Genomic DNA, 19,506 nt, shown 5'->3' with positions numbered 1-19,506 from the left:
TACTATGAGCAACAATATGCCAATAAATTGCACAATCTAGAAGAAATGGACAAATTCCTAGATGTATACAGCCTACCAAAATTGAACCAGGAAGAAATCCAAAACCTGAACACACAGATAACACATAACAAGATAGAAATCATAACAAAAATTCTCCCAGTAAAGAAAAGCCTGGGACATGATGGCTTCACTGTTGAATTATACCGAACATTTAAATAACTAATAATACCAATCCTACTCAAATTATTTTGAAAGGTAGAGGTGGAGGGAACACTTTCAGACTCATTCTTCGAGGCCAGTATTACCTTGGTACTAAAACCAGACAAAGACACATCAAAAACAAACAAACAAACAAAAAACATACACAAAAGAAACTATGGGCCAGCATCACTCATGAATATTGATGCAAAAATCCTCAACAAAATACTAGCAAACCAAATTCAACAGTAAATTAGAAAGGGCATGCATCATGACCAAGTGGGATTTATTCCTGGGATACAAAGATGGTTCAACAGATACAAATAAACTCACGTGATACATTATATCAACAGAATGTAGGATAAAAATCATGATCATTTAAATTGATGCTGAAAAAAACACTTGATAAAATTCAACATCCGTTCATGATAAAAAAAAAAAAAAACCCCTCAAAAAACTGGGTATAGAAGGAACATACCTCAACATTGTAAACGCCATATAGGACAGACCCACAACTAGTATACTTAATGAGGAAAAAACCGAAAGCCTTTCCTTGAAGATCTGGAACATGACAAGGATTCCTATTTTTACCATTGTTATTCGACATAGTACTGGAAGTACTAGTTAGAGCAATCAGACAAGAGAAAGATACAAAGGGCATACAAGTTGGAAAGGAAGAATTCAAATTATCCTTGTTTGCAGGTGATATGATCTTATATTTGGAAAAATCCAAAAGATTCCACAAGGAAACTGTTAGAACTGATCAGGAAACTCAGTAGAGTTGCAGGATACAAAATCAACATACAAAAATCAGTAGCATTTCTCTATGCCAACAGTGAACAACGTGAAAAAGAAATTTAAAAAGTAATTGCATTTACAATAGCCACACAGAAAATTAAATACCTAGGAATTAACCAAAGAAGTGAAAGATCTCTATGATGAAAACTAAAACCTTGATTAAAAAAAAATGAAGAGGACCAAAAAAATGGGAAAATATTCCATGTTCATGGATTGGAAGAATAAATATTGTTAAAATGTCCATACTACCCAAAACAGTATACAGATTCAGCATAATCCCTATCAAAATACCAATGACATTCTTTACAGAAATAGAAAAAACAATCTTAACATGTTTGGGGAACCACAGAAGATCAAGAATAGCCAAAGCTATGTTAAACAAAAAGAACAAAACTGAAAGAATTACATTACCTGACTTCAAATTATACTAGAGATATAGTAACCAAAACAGCATGGTACCAGTATGAAAACAGACACACAGACCAATGGATCAGCAGAAACAAATCCACACATTTTTGTCAAACTTATTTTCCACAATGGTGCCAAGAATGTACACTGGAGAAAAGACAGTCTCTACCTTAAATGGTGCTGGGAAAACTGAATATTCATATCCAGAAGAATGAAACTAGAGCTTTATCTTTTTCCATATACAAAAAATCAAATCAAAGTGGATTAAGGACTTAAATCTAATACCTCAAACTATGTAACAATAAAACATTTGGGTAAATCTGGACATTTATCTGGGCAAAAAATTCCTTGAACAGTACTGTACAAGTCCAGGCAACCAAAGCAAAAATGGACAAATGGGATCACATCAAGTTAAAAAGCTTCTGCACAGCAAAGGAAACAATCCACAAAGTAAAGAGACAACCTCCAGAAAGAGAGAAAATATTTGCAAATTACTAATCTGACAAGGGATTACTAACCAGAATATATAAGGAGCTCAAACAACTCTATAGAAAAAAAACTAATAATCCGATCACAGCATGACCAAAAGATTTGAATAGACCTTTCTCAAAACAAGAAGTACACATGGCAAACAAAGCTGCTATAAACATCATTGATCACCAGAGAAATGTAAGTCAAAACTACAAAGAGAAATCATCTCAGTTCAGTTAAAATGGCTTATGTCCAAAAGACAGGCAAGAACAAATGCGAGGATGTGGAGAAATGGGAACTCTTGTATACTTTAGGTGGGAATATAAATTAGTACATCCACTACGAAGAACAGTTTGGAAGTTCCTCAAAAAACTAAAAATAGAACTACCATATTATCTAGCAGTCCCACTGCTAAGTATATACCAAAAAGAAAGGAAATCAGTATATCGAAGAGAGATGTGCATTCCTATGTTTGTTGCAGCACTGTTTACAACAGCTAAGATTTGGAAGCAGCTTAAGTGTTCATCATCGGATGAATGGATAAAGAAAATTTACATATACACAATGGAGAACTATTATTCAGCCATAAAAAGAATGAGATCCTGTCATTTGCAACAACATGGATGGAACTGGAGATCATTGTGTTAAGTGAAATAAGCCAAGCACAGAAAGACAAAAATCACCTGTTCTCACTTATTTGTGAGATCTAAAAATAAAAACAATTGATTTCATGGACATAGAGTGTAGTACGATGGTTACCAGAGGCTGGGAATGGTAATGTGGGGCTGGGGTAGATGTGGGAATGCTTAATAGGTACAAAAATAGTTAGAAATCATGAATACAACCTACTACTTGATAGCACAATAGGGTGGCTATAGTCAGTAATAACCATATGTTTTAAAATAAAGAGTGTAATTGGATTATTTGCAACTCTGCGGATAAATGAGGGGATGGATAACCCTTTCTTCATTATGTACTTATTTCATATTGCATGCCTTCATCAAAGCCTCTCATGTACCCCATAAATATATACACCTACCATGTACCCACTAAAAATAAAAATTATAAAAATTAAGTAAAATATAATTAAAATAGTATTTTTCAGGCTTAGAAATATCAGAAAGTTTGCTAATATGCTTTGTTATCAAAGACATGGGGTAACAGGCACATAATACTTTGATGAGAATGAAAATTACTATAATTTTGGAAGGCAGTCTGGCAATATCTCTCCAAATTGTAAATGCATATACTTTTTGATATAGTAATTCTATTTCTAGGACTTTTTCCTGAAGACATATTTGCATATGTTTATGGACATGCCAAGTTTCATCTTTATAGCATCATTTGCCATAAACAGAAAATAAATAAAAATAGACAGAACCCTCTTGCTCATTATATTGTGAAACCGTCATATAATAGAGTAATACATACACATTGAAAAGACTGAGATAAGCATGTATATTGAAACGGAATACTGCTAATGAGAAAAGCAAGGTGAACAGTTGTCCATCTATTCAACAATGCCAGTTTCTCTACTCTTGCCAACATTAGATATCAAAAAACTAGTCTCATGCTAATATGATTGGTGAAATAAGGTATTTCATGGTTTCAGTTTGTATTTCTTGTGAATAAGTTTGAGCATCTTTTTATGGTTGGACATTTTTATTTGTTTGTGACTTACTTGTTCATAATCTTTGTGTCTTCTTTTTTTGTTGTTCAACTTTTTAAAATAATTTGAGAGTTATAAATTTTATGATCATGAAAAAACGTGATACCTTTAAAAGCAGACACATAGATCAATGGAACAGAATGAAGAGCCCAGAAATAAATCCACAGGGCTGGGATCAATCAGGGAGATGAGGGTAAGGAGTGAGGACCACACCAGGTTGAAAAAGCCTGTATGATAAACACCAATATTTAATGGGATTGGGGATGGAAGGTGGAAAAAGGGGAACCAAAAAGGTTCAAAAAAGAACAACCAATATTCAGATTCAGGAAATACAGAGAACGCCACAAAGATACTCCTCGAGAAGGGCAACTCCAAGACACATAATTGTCAGATTCACCAAAGTTGAAATGAAGGAAAAACTGTTCAGAGCAGCCAGAGAGAAAGGTCGGGTTACCCACAAAGGGAAGCCCGTCAGACTAACAGCTGATCTCTCAGCAGAAACTCTACAAGCTAGAAGAGAGTGGGGGCCAATATTCAACATTCTTAAAGAAAAGAATTTTCAACCCAGAATTTCATGTCCAGCCAAACTAAGCTTTATAAGTGAAGGAGAAATAAAATCCTTTACAGACAAGCAAATGCTGAGAGATTTTGTCACCACCAGGCCTGCCCTAAAAGAGCTCCTGAAGGAAGCACTAAACATGGAAAGGAACAGCCGGTACCAGCCACTGCAAAATCATGCCAAATTGTAAAAACCATCAAGGCTAGGAAGAAACTGCATCAACTAACGAGCAAAATAACCAACTAACATCATAATGACAGGATCAAATTCACACATAACAATATTAACTATAAATGTAAATGGACTAAATGCTCCAATTAAAAGACACAGACTGGCAAATTGGATAAAGAGTCAAGATCCAACAGTGTGCTGTATTCAGGAAACCCATCTCATGTGCAGAGACACACATAGGCTCAAAATAAAAGGATGCAGGAAGATCTACCAAGCAAATGGAAAACAAAAAGGCAGGGGTTGCAATCCTAGTCTCTGATAAAATAGACTTTAAACCAACAAAGATCAAAAGAGACAAAGAAGGCCATTAGATAATGGTAAAGGGATCAATTCAACAAGAAGAGCTAACTATCGTAAATAAATATCCACCCAACACAGGAGCACCCAGATTCATAAAGCAAGTCCTGAGTGACCTACAAAGAGACTTAAACTCCCACACAATAATAATGGGAGACTTTTAACACCCCACTGTCAACATTAGACAGATCAACGAGACAGAAAGTTAACAAGGATACCCAGGAATTGAACTCAGCAGAGCTAATAGACATCTACAGAACTCTCCACCCCAAATTAACAGAATATACATTTTTTTTCAGCACCACACCTATTCCAAAACTGACCACAGAGTTGGAAGTAAAGCACTCCTCAGCAAATGTAAAAGAACAGAAGTTATAACAAACTGTCTCTCAAACCACAGTGCAATCAAACTAGAACTCAGGATTAAGAAACTCACTCAAAACCGCTCAACTACATGGAAACTGAACAACCTGCCCCTGAATGACTACTGGGTACATAATGAAATGAAGGCAGAAATAAAAATGTTCTTTGAAACCAACGAGAACAAAGACACAACATACCAGAATCTCTGTGACACATTCAAAGCAGTGTGTGGAGGGAAATTTATAGCACTAAATGCCTACAAGAGAAAGCAGGAAAGATCCAAAATTGACACCCTAACATCACAATTAAAAGAACTAGAAAAGCAAGAGCAAACACATTCAAAAGCTAGCAGAAGGCAAGAAATAACTAAAATCAGAGCAGAACTGAAGGAAATAGAGACACAAAAAACCCTTCAAAAAATTAATGAATCCAGGAGCTGGTTTTTTGAAAAGATCAACAAAATTGATAGACTGCTAGCAAGACTAATAAAGAAGAAAAGAGAGAAGAATCAAATAGATGCAATAAAAAATGATAAAGGGGATATCACTACCGATTCCACAGAAATACAAACTACCATCAGAGATTACTACAAACACCTCTACACAAATAAACTAGAAAATCTAGAAGAAATGGATAAATTCCTCGACACATACACCCTCCCAAGACTAAACCAGGAAGAAGTTGAATCTCTGAGTAGACCAATAACAGGCTCTGAAATTGTGGCAATAATCAATAGCTTACCAACCAAAAAGAGTCCAGGACCAGATGGATTCACAGGCAAATTCTACCAGAGGTACAAGGAGGAACTGGTACCATTCCTTCTGAAACTATTCCAATCAATAGAAAAAGAGGGAATCCTCCCTAACTCATTTTATGAGGCCAGCATCATCCTGATACCAAAGCTGGGCAGAGACACAACCAAAAAAGAGAATTTTAGACCAATATCCTTGAGGAACATCAATGCAAAAATCCTCAATAAAATACTGGCAAACCGAATCCAGCAGCACATCAAAAAGCTTATCCACCACGATCAAGTGGGCTTCATCCCTGGGATGCAAGGCTGGTTCAACATATGCAAATCAATAAATGTAATCCAGCATATAAACAGAACCAAAGACAAAAACCATATGATTATCTCAATAGATGCAGAAAAGGCGTTTGACAAAATTTAACAACGCTTCATGCTAAAACCTCTCAATAAATTAGGTATTGATGGGACATATCTCAAAATAATAAGAGCTATTTATGACAGACCCACAGCCAATATCATACTGAATGGGCAAAATCTGGAAGCATTCCCTTTGAAAACTGGCACAAGACAGGGATGCCCTCTGTTACCACTCCTATTCAACATAGTGTTGGAAGTTCTGGCCAGGGCAATCAGGCAGGAGAAGGAAATAAAGGGTATTCAATTAGGAAAAGAGGAAGTCAAATTGTCCCTGTTTGCAGATGACATGATTGTATATCTAGAAAAGCCCATTGTCTCAGCCCAAAATCTCCTGAAGCTGATTAGCAACTTCAGCAGTCTCAGGATACAAAATCAATGTACAAAAATCACAAGCATTCTTATACACCAATAATAGACAAACAGAGAGCCAAATCATGAGTGAACTCCCATTCACAATTGCTTCAAAGAGAATCAAATACCTAGGAATCCAACTTACAAGGAATGTGAAGGACCTCTTCAAGGAGAACTACAAACCACTGCTCAATGATATAAAAGAGGATACAAACAGATGGAAGAACATTACATGCTCATGGATTGGAAGAATCAATATCATGAAAATGGCCATACTGCCCAAGGTAATTTATAGATTCAATGCCATCCTCATCAAGCTACCAATGACTTTCTTCACAGAATTGGAAAAAACTACTTTAAAGTTCATATGGAATCAAAAAAGAGCCTGCATCACCAAGTCAATCCTAAGCCAAAAGAAGAAAGCTGGAGGCATCACGCTACCTGACTTCAAACTATACTACAAGGCTACAGTAACCAAATAGCATGGTACTGGTACCAAAACAGAGATATAGACCAATGGAACAGAACAGAGCCCTGAGAAATGATGCTGCATATCTACAACTATCTGATCTTTGACAAGCCTGACAAAAAGAAGAAATGGGGAAAGGATTCCATATTTAATAAATGGTGCTGAGAAAACTGGCTAGCCATATGTAGAAAGCTGAAACTGGATCCCTTCCTTACACCTTATACAAAAATTAATTCAAGATGAATTAAAGACTTAAATGTTAGACCTAAAACCATAAAATCCCTAGAAGAAAACCTAGGCATTACCATTCAGGACATAGGCATGGGCAAGGAGTTCATGTCTAAAACATCAAAACAATGGCAACAAAAACCAAAATTGACAAATGGGATCTAATTAAACTCAAGAGCTTCTGCACAGCAGAAGAAACTACCATCAGAGTGAACAGGCAACCTACAAAATGGGAGAACATTTTCGCAACTTACTCATCTGACAAAGGGCTAATATCCAGAATCTACAATGAACTGAAACAAATTTACAAGAAAAAAACAACCCCATGAAAAAGTGGGCGAAGGACATGAACAGACACTTCTCAAAAGAAAACATTTATGTAGCCAAAAAACACATGAAAAAATGCTCGTCATCACTGGCCATCAGAGATATGCAAATCAAAACCACAGTGAGATACCATCTCACACCTGTTAGAATGGCAATCATTAAAAAGTCAGGAAACAACAGGTGCTGGAGAGGATGTGGAGAAATAGGAACACTTACACTGTTGGTGGGACTGTAAACTAGTTCAACCATTGTGGAATTCAGTGTGGCGATTCCTCAGGGATCTAGAACTAGATATAGCATTTGACCCAGCCATCCCATTACTGGGTATATACCCAAAGGACTAGAAATCATGCTGCTATAAAGACACATGCACACGTATGTTTATTGCGGCACTATTCACAATAACAAACACTTGGAACCAACCCAGATGTCCAACAATGATAGACTGGACTAAGAAAATGTGGCACATATACACCATGGAATACTATGCAGCCATAAAAAATGATGAGTTCATGTCCTTTGTAGGGACATGGATGAAACTGGAAATCATCATTCTCAGTAAACTATCACAAGGACAAATAACCAAACACCGCATGTTCTCACTCATAGATTGGAATTGAACAATGAGAACACGTGGACACAGGAAGGGGAACATCACACTCCGGGGACTGTTGTGGGGTGGGGGGAAGGGAGAGGGATAGCATGAGGAGATATACTTAATGCTAAATGACGAGTTAATGGGTACAGCACACCAACATGCACATGTATACATATGTAACAAACCTGCACATTGTGCACATGTACGCTAAAACTTTAAGTAGAATAATAATAAAATTAAGAAAAGAAAAAAAAAAGGAACAACCAGAGAAGTAGGAAGGAGAACCAGGAGTAAAAGCTGTATATTGGAAGCCTGGGGAGAAGGGAGATTCAAGGAGAGAATGAATGATTGGCAGGACAAAATCTAGCAAGTAAGAAGGTTAAAATACAGCCAGTAGAATGATGGTGATGACCTTAGGAAGAGCAATTTCAGTGGAGTGAAGGAGGCAAAATCCAGGTTACAGCATGTTGAGGTATGAATGAGAGGTAAGAGTGGGAAGATAGATACCTTCATAGCCCTTATTTCTTCCTTGTACTACAGACTCTCATATCTGGCAATTATTTTGTCATCTCTCCTTGGGTATCTAACATGCATCACAAAGCTAATATTTTCAAAAACTAGAATGCTTGACTTCCACCCCCGTTTACACTAAAACGTAATCATTACTGTTCTGCTGCAGTATTTTCCATTTTAGTCGATAGCAACTCTATACCCATTTGTTTAAGCCAGAAGCCAGGGAGTCATCATTAGTTACTCTTTTAGCCCACATCTAGTTCATGGCAAGTCTACTTTCAGAATATATCCTGAATGTGACTAGGTCTCGCCACCTCCATTGCTAATGTCCTAAGCCAAATCACATCATTTTTGGTCTGCCCTACTGCCCTGAGCTCTCAGCTGGTCTCTCTACATCTACCATTGCCCCCTATGGCCAATTATTTCCTCAGTAGCCAGAGTGGTCACTTAACAGTAGATCATGATCATGTCGTTGTGCCGCTTAGAGCCCTTCAGTGTCTTCCCAATGCACCTAGAACAAAATCCAAAATCCTTACCATCAAAGCTCTAAATGATCTGGCCCTGCATGCAACTCCAACCTCATATCTTACTACTCTTCCCTTCAGTCACACTACTCCAGCACACAGTGGACTTCACATTTTTCCTGGAACACATCTCCCTTAACCTTGTCTTGAGGACTTTGCATTAGGCATTTCCTCTGCCTGAACGTATTTTTTTTCCCTTCAGATTTTTGCAGGGCTGTTTCCTTCTGGCCATTCAGTTTTCAACCTAAATGTTATTTCCCTCAAGCTACCTTTCCTAACTCCCCCACCTAAAGTGGCCCATCTACTCTATTACCCTACCCTATTGTCCTGTTTTATTTTCAGTAAAGGACTTGCTGCTAATATAGTTGTTTTTTTTCATTATTTTTTGGTCTCTTTCTACCAGTAGGGACCTTGTCCTACTCAGTTTTGTATCCCCAGTGCCTGATACATAATAGGCATTCAATGAGTATTAGTAGATATACGAATGGATGAAGGGACCTGCCTACCCCGTTTGCTATTATTTATATTGTGATTAGCTATTTTTTGAAACTTTATTTTTTAGATTAATAAAACATTATTCTATCATATTAATGTGTTACTTAATTTTCCTTTTATTATTGGACATATAAGTGATAGCTAACCTATTTTTTGTTACTTTAAATACCACCATAAGTGAACATTCTTTTTTTTTGCATTTTTTAAAAGTAGAAATTTAATTGAAGTAACATGCAGAAATTATACAAGTACAGCTTCTTGATGAATTTTCACAAATGATATAAGCATTTAGATGAGAAAACAGAACTTGTCAGAATATAAAGCTCCTTATGCCCCCTTAACAGGCACGACTCCATCGAGAGTAACCTCCCTCCTGACTTTCAAACACCACAGATTAGTTTTGTCTTTTTTTGAACTTTTACATAAGTGGATTTACATGGCATATACCCTTTTGTGTCTGGCTTCCTTTTGCTAAGCATATATGTGGGATTCATTCATATTGTTAAGCATAATTGCAGTTTCTTCAATCTCCCTTCTATGTAGTGTTAAGATTTTGTTTGGGGTTACATGGAACCTATAGACAAATTTGGGAAGAATTGGTATCTATAATGTCAAGCTTTCCAATATACGAGCATGATCTGATCTGTCCTTCCATTTATTGAGAATTCTTTAATTTTTCTTAATGTTTTGTAGTTTTCAGTATAAGCATCTTTTTTTTTTTTTTTTTTTTTTTTTTTGGAGACAGGGTCTCCAGCCCAGGCTGTAGTGCAGTGGCGTGATCACAGCTCACTCTATCCTCAACTTCCCAGGCTCAAGTGATCCTCCCAGCCCAGCCTCCCTCATAGGCAGGACCACAGGCACACACCACCATGCCCAACTAAGTTTTTTTGTATTTTTTTGTAGAGATGGAGTTATAAATCTTTGTGTTAATCTGATTGTGTCCTTAGTATGAGTTCCTGGAAGTAAAATCGCTGGGTCAGAGAGTATGTTTTGATTGTTATTTACATCTTCTGAAGTTGTTCAATTTAAAAAAGAAGAGAATCCATGTGACTTGGTGATATTTCTGTAATCCATTTGTTCTTCCACTCTCTTAAATGGCAATCTTATATTTTTCTTCTCTTTTTAAAAGCTCAAAAAACTCCTCTCCCACTCTCACTTTCAGCTAATGACTGTGCTTTCTATTTCATTGAGAAATCTCTGCCTACTATACTTACCTGCATCTCTGCCCAGAAACTCTCACCTGCATCTCTGCCCAGAAACTCTCCTTTCCCTTCCCACAATACATGAACTGTCCATATTCCTAGCAAAGACCAACTCCTCACTTTGTGTACTAGGTTCCATCCCTCTCTCCTACCAGATGTTACTGCCCTAGAAGTTCTCTCTCCTGCATCACCAGTTTTACTCTTTCTCCTGAATCAATCCTATCAGCATACAAACATCCTTAAATCTTTTTTTTTAATACTTTAAGTGCTAGGGTACGTGTGCACGGGGACATCCTTAAATCTTTAAAAGCTGTCTCCTGACAGCCGGCATGGTGGCTCATGCCTGTAATCCCAGCACTTTGGGAGGCCGAGGCGGGCAGGTCACCTGAGATCGGGAGTTCAAGACCAGCCTGACCAACATGGAGAAACCTCGTCTCTACTAAAAATACAAAATTAGCCGGGTGTGGTGGCACATGCCTGTAATCCCAGCTACTCAGGAGGCTGAGGCAGGAGAATCGCTTGAACCCAGGAGGTGGAGGTTGCAGTGAGCCAAGATTGTGCCATTGCACTCCAGCCTGGGCAACAAGAGTGAAACTTCATCTCAAAAAAAAAAAAAAAAAAAATGAAAAAAAACCTGTCTCCTGACTCCATTTTAATCCCTTGCTATTCTTCCTTCTCTTTGTATTTGTTTTTATTTATTTATTTATTTATTTATTTATTTATTTATTTATTTATTTACTTACTATACTTCAAGTTGTAGGGTACATATGCACAATGTGCAGGTTTGTTACATATGTATACATGTGCCATGTTGGTGTGCTGCACCCATTAACTTGGCGTTTACATTAGGTATATCTCCTAATGCTATTCCTCCCCCCTCCCCCCACCCCATAACAGTCCCCTGTGTGTGATGTTCCCCTTCCTGTGTCCATGTGTTCTCATTGCTCAGTTCCCACCTATGAGTGAGAACATGCAGTGTTTGTTTTTTTGTCCTTGCAATAGTTTGCTGAGAATGATGGTTTCCAGCTTCATCCATGTCCCTACAAAGGACATGAGCTCATCTTTTTTTATGGCTGCATAGTATTCCATGGTGTATATGTGCCACATTTTCTTAATCCAGTCTATCATTGTTGGACATTTGGGTTGGTTCCAAGTCTTTGCTATTGTGAATAGTGCCTCAATAAACATACATGTGCATGTGTCTTTATAGCAGCATGATTTATAATCCTTTGAGTATATACCCAGTAATGGGATGGCTCTGCCAAATGGTATTTCTAGTTCTAGATCCCTGAGGAATCGCCACACCGACTTCCACAATGGTTGAACTAGTTTACAATACCACCAACAGTGTAAAGGTGTTCCTATTTCTCCACATCCTCTCCAGCACCTGTTGTTTCCTGACTTTTTAATGATGGCCATTCTAACTGGTGTGAGATGGTATCTCACTGTGGTTTTGATTTGCATTTCTCTGATTGCCAGTGATGATGAGCATTTTTTCATGTGTTTTTTGGCTGCATAAATGTCTTCTTTTGAGAAGTGTCTGTTCATGTCCTTCGCCCACTTTTTGATGTAGTTGTTTGTTTTTTTTCTTGTAAATTTGTTAGAGTTCATTGTAGATTCTGGATATTAGCCCTTTGTCAGATGAGTAGGTTGCAAAAATTTTCTCCCATTCTGTAGGTTGCCTGTTCACTCTGATGGTGGTTTCTTTTGCTGTACAGAAGCTCTTTAGTTTAATTAGATCCCATTTGTCAATTTTGGCTTTTGTTGCCATTGCTTTTGGTGTTTTAGACATGAAGTCCTTGCCCATGCCTATGTCCTGAATGGTATTGCCTAGGTTTTCTTCTAGGGTTTTTATGGTTTTAAGTCTAACATGTAAGTCTTTAATCCGTGTTGAATTAATTTTGTATAAGGTGTAGCATTCTTATACACCAATAACACACAAACAGAGAGCCAAATCATGAATGAACTCCCATTCACAATTGCTTCAAAGAGAATAAAATACCTAGGAATCCAACTTACAAGGGATGTGAAGGACCTCTTCAAGGAGAACTACAAACCACTGCTCAATGAAATAAAAGAGGATACAAACAAATGGAAGAGCATTCCATGCTCATGGGTAGGAAGAATCAATATTGTGAAAATGGCCATACTGCCCAAGGTAATTTATAGATTCAATGCCATCCCCATCAAGGTACGAACGACTTTCTTCACAGAATTGGAAAAAGCTACTTTAAAGTTCATATGGAACCAAAAAAGAGCCCGCATTGCCAAGTCAATCCTAAGCCAAAAGAACAAAGCTGGGGGCATCACGCTACCTGACTTCAAACTATACTACAAGGCTACAGTAACCAAAACAGCATGGTACTGGTACCAAAACAGAGATATAGACCAATGGAACAGAACAGAGCCCTCAGAAATAATGCCACATATCTGCAATTATCTGATCTTTGACAAACCTGACAAAAACAAGAAATGGGGAAAGGATTCCCTATTTAATAAATGGTGCTGGGAAAACTGGCTAGCCATTTGTAGAAAGCTGAAACTGGATCTCTTTGTATTTCTAACAACACTGTATGAAAGAGTTGTCCATATTTATTAATTCTTTCTAATTCCTCTTCTTTCATTCTCTGCTGTACTCAATCCATTTATGGTTATACCACCACCATTCACTAAAATTGAAGCTCTTGCTTTGGTCTAATGGTCAGTTGATCTACCACTAGCTTTTGTCACAATAGGACTTCCCAATGTACATCTCTAGCCTAGCCTTTTCCCTTGAACTCCAGACTCCTCTATCCACCTGCTTATTTCATGTTTCCACTTGGATGTCCAAGGAGCAAACAAAACTTAAAAGTGAAGCCCTTATGTGGCATCCTTTCCAATATGGTTTTTCTAAAATCAGTTAAAGGTAATTCTGTTAGACAAAATCAAAACCAAACATTAATAGAGTACAGTCATTTTTAAGCCCTCTGTTTTTTCATACACTACATCTGATCTATCAGCAAATCGTATCATTTTTACCTTTAAAATGTATTCAAAATCTAATCATTTCTTATCCAATCTCTAATGCACCTACCTTGACCCAAGCTATCATTATATCTTACCTCAGTTAGTACAGTGACCTTCTAATTTGTCTCCCTGTTCCTGACTCTTGTCCCCTAAGTATTATCTTAACACAGCCGCCAGAGAGAGCATTTTAAAAACAGAAGCCAGATCATGTCACTCGTCTCTTCTCGGTCTCATCCTACTCCAAGTAAAGCCAGAGTCTTAAAATGGCCTATAAAGCCATATATGATCTATTATCTATCTGACTCTATCTCCTCTTCTACCCTTCATTCACTCTGCTTCAGACACATTGTACTACTGTGTAAATGACACATGCTTGCATAAGGTCCCCTTTTTTGCTCTTTTTCTTCCTGCTGTGCTGAATATCCATATAACTAGCTTCTTATCTTCCTTCAGCAGAGAGAAAACCATTTTTCTTTCAGGTATTTACTTAGATGTCACCTTCACAGTAAGTCTTTCTGGGCTATCTTCTGTAAAATTTCAACAACCCCAATCCTAACTCTTCCTATCCTCATTCCCTGCTCTATTCTTACTTCCTGATACCTGCCACTACTTAACATACTGTCTATTTTAATTATCTGGTTTATAGTCAGATTCTTTAACTAGAATATAAGCTCCATAACAACAGGGGTTTTTGTGTTTTGGGTTCACTACTGAATTCCACGTGCCTAGAATACTGTCCAGCATTTGCTAGATGCTCAATAAATATTTGAATAAATGAATGTATGTATATTAAGACAGTTACCTCTAGGATATGAGACAGGGCAACTGGGGTAGGAGGAACACCTGATTATTAACTATATGCTCCTTTCTACTTGAATAGTGTACCCGTGTGCATGCATTTCTTTTATAATGTGAATTTTAAAACTAGCTAAAATAACAAAAATTAGGCACCAGACAAAAATATTTTAAATATATTTAAGGAGGAAAAGAGGGAATACTTCAGTAAATGACATTAGAAAACTATAGATCACTGCATTATACTTTTCACCAAAATAAATGCTAAATTTAGTAATTAAAAGATTAAAATGCCAAAATTACCTTGAGATACAGATGGATGTTTTGAGCATAGTAAAAAACCATAAAGGAAATACCTGACTATAAAAGAATTAGACATTTTTATATCAGACATACACAAAATAGTAGTTCATCCAACAATCTAGAAAAGGCCATATGTAACAAAAAGTAATTTTCATATGAAATGTTCTTGCAAATCAATAAGAAAAAGCCAGAGAAAGATGGACAAAGACACAAATGGCTCAAGAAAGAAGAAGTACAAATGGGTAAGCATAAAAATTTTAACCTCACTTTTAAGCAAAGAAATACAACTGTCTACCACTTTTCACCTCTCAGATATATCTCATAATACCTCATATTGATGACTATGCAAGAGAAGCAGAAACTCTTATACTGCTGGAAGAGATGTAAGTCGCTACCAGAATTTGGTGTGGGACAATTAAAATTGTGCATACCTCTGCATCCGGTAATTCTGAATCTGGGAACTTACCTTATGAAGATTCTTGGAAAGTGTGTAGGGTTGCATGTACTAGTGTGGTTATCACATTGCTCTTTATATTATCGAAGAATTGAAAAAAATATAATAATCAGGGATCCAATCTTCGTTGTCAAATTTCAGTCACTTTTAAATTTTTATTTTTATTTTTGTGGGTACATAGTAGGTGTATGTATTTATGAGGCGCATGAGATGTTTTGATACAGGCATGCAATGTGAAATAAGCACATCAAGGAGAATGGGGTATCCATCCTCTCAAGCATTTATCCCTTGAGTTACAAACAATCTAATTACCTTCTTGGTTTTGCCATATTGGAGGACCACGTGAGCTATTTATTTACTTTTTTTTTTAATTGACTTAACTTTAGCTCTGTCCTAAGCTTTTATACCAGAAAAAAAACATGGATTTGTGTTAGTTACATTATTTTCATATAACATTTAAATAAATGCATAGAAAAGAAACTTACATCTATATAACATGTAGTATCATTTGCTATACCATCAGTAGTGTTTGTAGCACATGAAAACCCTGGTTAATGGTACATCCTTATAGTTCAGCCTTTAGAAATAATGATGTAGTTATATATTTTTGACTTTAAAACATTTTTTTAAAAAACATATTACATGAAAAAACAAGTTCCAAAACAGTATGCTCTATGTATGTACTTTCGTAATATATTTATATAGTAATAAATATATTTATGTACTTGGAATGCCCTATGCTAAAATATTAACAGTGATAATGGCTCAGTGATGTTATTATGGGCAATTTTTTACAGTTTTATGTTCTCCCCTCCCTTTCCCTCCCCTCCCCGTCCCTTCTTTTCGACGGAGTCTCTATCGCTCAGGCTGGAGTGCAGTGGCGTGATCTCAGTTCACTGCAACCTCTGCCTCCCGGGTTCAAGCGATTCTCCTGTCTCAGCCTTCTGAGTAGCTGGGATTACAGGTGCGTGCCACCACGCCCGGCTAATTTTTATGTTTTTAGTAGAGACGGGGTTTCACCATATTGGTCAGGCTGGTCTCGAACTCCTGACCTCATGATCCGCCTGCCTTGGCCTGCCTAAGTGCTGGGATTACAGGCGTGAGCCACTGTGCCCGGCCTGTGTTCTAATTTCTTAAACTATCAATGAATATATATTTTCTAATCATAAGATTAAAAATTATGGGACTATACATTCTCCTAATAATTAAGTGCATAATTATTTCCTGAAAAGCTAATTATAAGCTCTTACAGATTATAGGTTAATTTGGGGTTATTTTCCTCTTTTTAAAATATGCGTACTTCTGCTGTCTGTCTTTGCCAATATTTACTTTTGATCTTTGTTTTTGCCTTTGTTTACTTTTGCTCTGTTTAAAACAGGCTATTCAGAAAGGCAATAAGGAAGCTGCAAGAATACATGCTGAAAATGCAATCCACCAGAAAAAGCAAGCAATTGATTTCTTAAGAATGAGTGCTAGAGTTGATGCTGTGGCAGTCAGAGTTCAAAATGCAGTAACAATGGGCAGGGTAAGACTTGAGATCTATAAATAATAAGAACTCTTGATTTAAGTTTAATAAGAGTATTGAGTTACCAGAACTCAAAATTTGTTGCAGGGTGCTACAGGGTGCTGGTAAAGGTGCGACATATTCAAAGTACTTGGTGAGGAAAGTGATTTTGGCAGTGGATTTTGAACCAAGATTTAGTTGTCTTTTTAAAAAACTTGTATTTTAAGTTCAGGGGTACATGTACAGGATGTATAGGTTTGTTACATAGGTAAATGTGTGTCATGGGGGTTTGTTTTACAGATTATTACATCACCCAGGTATTAAGCCTAGTATCCATTAGTTATTTTTCCTGATCCTCTCCCTCCTCCCACCCTTCACTCTCCAGTAGGTCCCAGTGCACATTGTTCCCCTCTATGTGTCCTTGTGTTCTCATCATTTTGCTTCCATTTATAAATGAGAACATGCGGTATTTGGTTTTCTGTTTCTGCATTAGTTTGCTAAGTATAATGGCTTCCAGCTCCATCTATGTGCCTGTCAAGGACAGGGTCTCATTCTCATTCTTTTTAATGGCTACATAGTATTCTATGGTATATATATACCACATTTTCTTTATCCAGTCTATCGTTGATGAGCATTTAGGTTGATTCCATGTCTTTGCTATCGTGAATAGTACTGCAATAAACATACGTGCGCATGTGTCCTTGTAGTAGAATGATTTATATTACTTTGGGTATATACCCAGTAATGAGATTGCTGGGTCGAATGCTATTTCTGTCTCTATGTCTTTGAGGAATCACCACTCTGTCTTCCACAATGGTTGAATTAGTTGTCTTTTAATGAAGTGAAAAGTCAAAGAAATAAGATAGTCAATGCCTAGACTATAAATACATAACATTGTATATTTACTGTTAAAGAAAAGGTAGACAAGTTTCATAAGTTGATTTGTAAGTAATATTTTAGGAGACTACAAAAACTTTGAGACTGTTTATATGATAAGATACTGTTTGTTTTTATCCTCCAAATAGGTAACGAGTCCATGTGAGGCATAGTTAAGTCTGTGGGTGCTTCATTGAGGAGTAGAACCTTGAAAAGGTAAAAAAAAAAAAAAAAAAAGAATTATGTTAAGATAGCATCTTTTCAGTGTAAGTTTTTCTAATAACCATATTTATTTTTACAGACTTCTGCCTTGATGAACAAATTCGAACACCAGTTTGAAACACTGGATATTCAAACACAACAAATGGAAGATAAAATGAGTAGCTCTACAACCCTAACAACACCACAAGTAAGTATAGCTTCTCTACTTAGAATAACTTTTTAAAATTATCCCAGTTCAAATTATAATGGTATTGTGAGCCTAAATGATCTCTAGAATGCTAAATAAACATGGTGTGTCTTCACAATGATGGTAGGAAGTTACTGCTCATCCCCCAGATTCCTGAGGAGGCGTCTTCCCTAGCTGGGTTTGAAGTTCTGGAAATTGTACTGAGTTGTATGTCTAGAGTCTTGATCCTGGTTCTGTCTGACTGCCAGTGGTACTTACTGATGAAGGCCATTGCACTAGAGGCTCACTGACGCCAGTTGGTATTAGATATTATCCCATGCCTCAGCTAGTTCATCTCATTGCAAATATTCTTATGTTGCCTCCCTACTCTTTAGGTGTTTTATGTATGCATGAGTCAGAGGTGAACCAAATAGAAAATACAAGATGAATTAATTTTCAGAAAACTAGGATGTTTTCTAAACCTGGAACCTGGACAGAGACCTCCTGTGAAGAAAATTAAAATTTGAAATTAGTTTGTGTGTGACACATGTCAGAAACAAAGTTTTGTAAAATTTAAATATTCAGATAGAAAATTTATTTCATTATCACCCTTCTCTCTGATGCCAGCACCTAACATGTGGTTAGTCAAATGAAAAGAGAACTTGTTATTACTACTTTGGATGCTAATATGGAAAAAAATATGATTTACAAAGTCGATTAAGAAGAAATCGACAGCTGTCCATCAACATTTTACCACAAACAGCTCTTTTCATAAAAAGGTAAATAACGAAGGAACAGGCTTATACTCAGGGTTTAGAGTTAAGAAGAAAGAATATATGTGTATATCTTGAAGTGAGGATATATTTAACCATTCTTTTATACCCTGCCCTAGAGCTTTGTTCCCCAAAGTGTGTAGGACAAGATTCAGAAGCACTCTTACAACCCGGAAGCTCATTAGGAATATAGAATTTCAGAACCCCACCCCCAGATATATTGAATCAGAATCTTCATTTTAACCAGATTCTGATGTGATTTGTATGCACAGAGTTTGAGAAGCACTGTCTTAGAGTTTCTGGATTTTTATTCGGTTACCTTAGGAATCCTGAGGTGCTTTTATGATCAGTCAAGTTTAGAAAACCCAACTGCATTTGAAAGAACTTGAAGTCAGGACACTTGGATTTATTTTTTTTTGCTTTTTATTTTTTTTAAAATTTGTAACTGACACATAATTGTACATATATATGGAGTACAGTGTCAGTGCGTGCATACATTTTATAGTGATTAAATCAGCATTGTCATATCCATAATTTT

General features: G+C 36.7%; 1 pseudogene; it reads left to right on the top strand.

Annotated features, from left to right (window-relative positions):
* LOC129475345 (charged multivesicular body protein 1B2-like) overlaps positions 1-19,506 on the top strand; it is a 68,970-nt pseudogene that overhangs the window by 33,115 nt on the left and 16,349 nt on the right.

This window comes from Symphalangus syndactylus, chromosome X (assembly GCF_028878055.3).
Source record: "Symphalangus syndactylus isolate Jambi chromosome X, NHGRI_mSymSyn1-v2.1_pri, whole genome shotgun sequence".
Classification (NCBI taxonomy): domain Eukaryota; kingdom Metazoa; phylum Chordata; class Mammalia; order Primates; family Hylobatidae; genus Symphalangus; species Symphalangus syndactylus.
This window is presented reverse-complemented; position numbering and strand designations above follow the sequence as displayed.